The 2,700-nt window shown below is 42.0% G+C and overlaps 1 non-coding gene across 1 annotated transcript; it reads left to right on the top strand.

The window, feature by feature from the left end:
• Nucleotides 1-1,051: 1,051 nt before the first annotated feature.
• Nucleotides 1,052-1,158, top strand: LOC136506238 (small nucleolar RNA R71). The gene has a single exon (XR_010771462.1). It is a non-coding gene; the product is annotated as a small nucleolar RNA R71 (small nucleolar RNA).
• The last annotated feature ends 1,542 nt before the right edge of the window (nt 1,159-2,700 follow it).

Raw genomic sequence — 2,700 nt, 5'->3', positions numbered from 1 at the left:
TGTAGCCGACAGCCTGCAAGGCCAACCACAGGCATGATGGTGGCCAAGACTTGCCGGTAATGGCAGCGCACGCACACGGTGACCGTGAACACGGCTGTGCCATGACAAGCTGTGATGTGCACAGATTTAAAAGCAAAACAAAAGCCACTGATCAACTCAACTCAGGTTCAACCAGTTCCACTAACCTAAAGTCGGTACTAACACCTAACTGGTGAAGCAACTCTTATGACCAGAGGATAATCGAAGAGGAAGTTAGAGTGACGTCAAGATAGGTTTGTCACGCTGAACGACAGTCCATGAACAGAGCGTCAACGGCATAGCTACAACGGGTTTCGACTAAATTTGGGCAAATTCTGCGACTCCATGACAACTTCAACCCAACCATGGACTTCACCACGCTAAAGTACTCACTTAGATGCAACCAACACTATGAAAACATAGACCTAGTGTTTAAGAAATTTAATCAAAATTTTAATGCCAAAACAGCATCGTCGTTAGGTTTCCAGACTTAAATCGTTTAGTTCTAGAAGCTGAAATTATATTCCACTTTCAATTCTTGAGCTATCAAAAATACCATGGAACAACATCTATTCACTAAATTAACAGTTGCATTTTCATCTATTAAACTTGCACTTCAAATTTTATTTAAGTACCTATTACAAGTTATATTTTATTTTTGTTTATAAAAATTGTTTTTCATGCTTAATCAAATAAACAAGCCATTCGCTATTTATTTGCTATCAGGCATTTTTAAGCACTTTCTTCATACTTTTCCAAAACAAGCCCTAAATAACTTTTGTCCACAAGATTATTTAAAAGTTGTTAAGCACCAAGACAAGTTGACTAGCGACACTTATTTGTTTGTTTTATTCATGAAAGCGAGTCACACAAGATTCGTTTATACTTCTATGTGTGCTTTAAATTTTTAAACCCGAAAACTTGTTTTGCTAATTTCTCTTAGGCATTAACCTAGGTGCTAAGCAAGCTCATAACACTAGAGGTGTTACACGTGAGCCCTTCGTAGAAGCTCTAGAACACGAGCCAATCCTCCATTCCATGGTGTGAGCAGGCTTGGATATAATCCTGGAGCCTTTTCCACGCCTCGGGGATGGATTCAATTGAAGTCTGCTAGAAATTTGAAATCTTCACCCTCAGGGTATTGGTTTTGCCCATGGGGAAAACTTCACGTGGAACACCACGAAACATTTGTCCCACATGTCGATAGCTTCCTTGCTCTGGTAAAACCACTTTTTTGCCTTCCCCACAAGGGAGAAGGGAAATAGACGGAGCCGGATGCTAGCTTGTGCGATGTCTTTGATGATGATGGTGTCGCACAGCTCAAGGAAGTGTTGCAAGTGTGCAATTGCATCCTCACTTGGCAAGCCATAGAACTGGCTTGCCTGTACCGTTGTAATTAGGCCAGTCCAAAGCTCAAAGTTTTTGGTGCCCGTGTTGATAGTGGGCCCAACGGGCACTTTGGTAATAGCGGGGGTGGCTCACAGAGTGACTTGGCCATGTCGGTAGTAGCGCATGGTGCGGGGGTGACTGGTTCAATTGCCAGCGAAGTAGCAAAAGAAGAAGCAGTACGAGACCTATTCTTCCTTAGGAGTGCCTCTAGATTATCGGTGTAGTTGTTCGGCAGATCAAAATGACTCATACACTATCCTATTTTCATTTCACAACAGGAAGAAAACAAGCAAAATTAGCCTGCATAAACTATGGCTACCATTACATGCATATGATCATTGTTCATGCTATGCTAGATTCTTTTAACATATGCCCTCCCCGACAACAGCGCCAGAAATGCTTATTGGCATTTCTTAGCACAATCACCAAGTGAGGAGGTTTTAAGTCCATCCTCGGCAATGGCACCAGAAATGCTTGTTGGCATTTCTTAGCGCAATCACCAAGTGAGGAGGTTTTAATTCCATCACCGGTAACAGCACCAGAAATGCCTGTTGGTATTTCTTGACACCATTACTAAGATTGAGTTAATCTTAGCAATGCTACCGAGAAACACCAACTACGATAGTCCTTAAAGATTATAGACAATATCTGTAAGCGTATGGATTTATCGTTGTAGCATTTCACCCAGAAGTATTCAAGGTATCGTTATTTATATTTTCCCAAAGGAGGGCAAGGTATGCATATTCTAGCATAGACATAAACATGATTACATACTTGCATAGTGGACCATAATTCATAACAGGGGTAAAAATGGTATTTCATGGATAGTGGACCTCAAGGATAAAAGGAAAACAAAGAATGAAAGAATATTCCTAAGCAGAGCTAGCATGTTCTAATATTATCGTGCAAAGAACAGATAATCATCATACAAGCTATATGACTAGAGTTAGACCTATGATTAAGATGGACGGGGAGATCTCTGAGCATTGGTCTGCCAGCAAGCGTGAGAGACTTTAAAACTCCTGCACAATACCTAGACATGGGGGATAACAAGGAACGGATAGGGTTGTCACCACCTGCCGCCTACCCCTCAACCATGGGATACCGTCATATCCGAAGTTCATGTGCACCCGAGCAGCATGCCCGTGTACAAAGAAACTACCCATATCCCCCCAAGACTCCAACCCTATAGATTGACAAGCAAAAATATGGGCAAACCCGAAGGAACGACGACCTGCCACCCCAACCCTAGCTCTACTTCTACTCATACAAGTCATATGAATGATTAAGCTC

This window comes from Miscanthus floridulus, chromosome 14 (genome assembly GCF_019320115.1).
Source record: "Miscanthus floridulus cultivar M001 chromosome 14, ASM1932011v1, whole genome shotgun sequence".
In the NCBI taxonomy this organism is placed as follows: domain Eukaryota; kingdom Viridiplantae; phylum Streptophyta; class Magnoliopsida; order Poales; family Poaceae; genus Miscanthus; species Miscanthus floridulus.
Note: the sequence above shows the minus strand (reverse complement) of the source record. Positions and strands in the feature narration are given on the sequence as shown.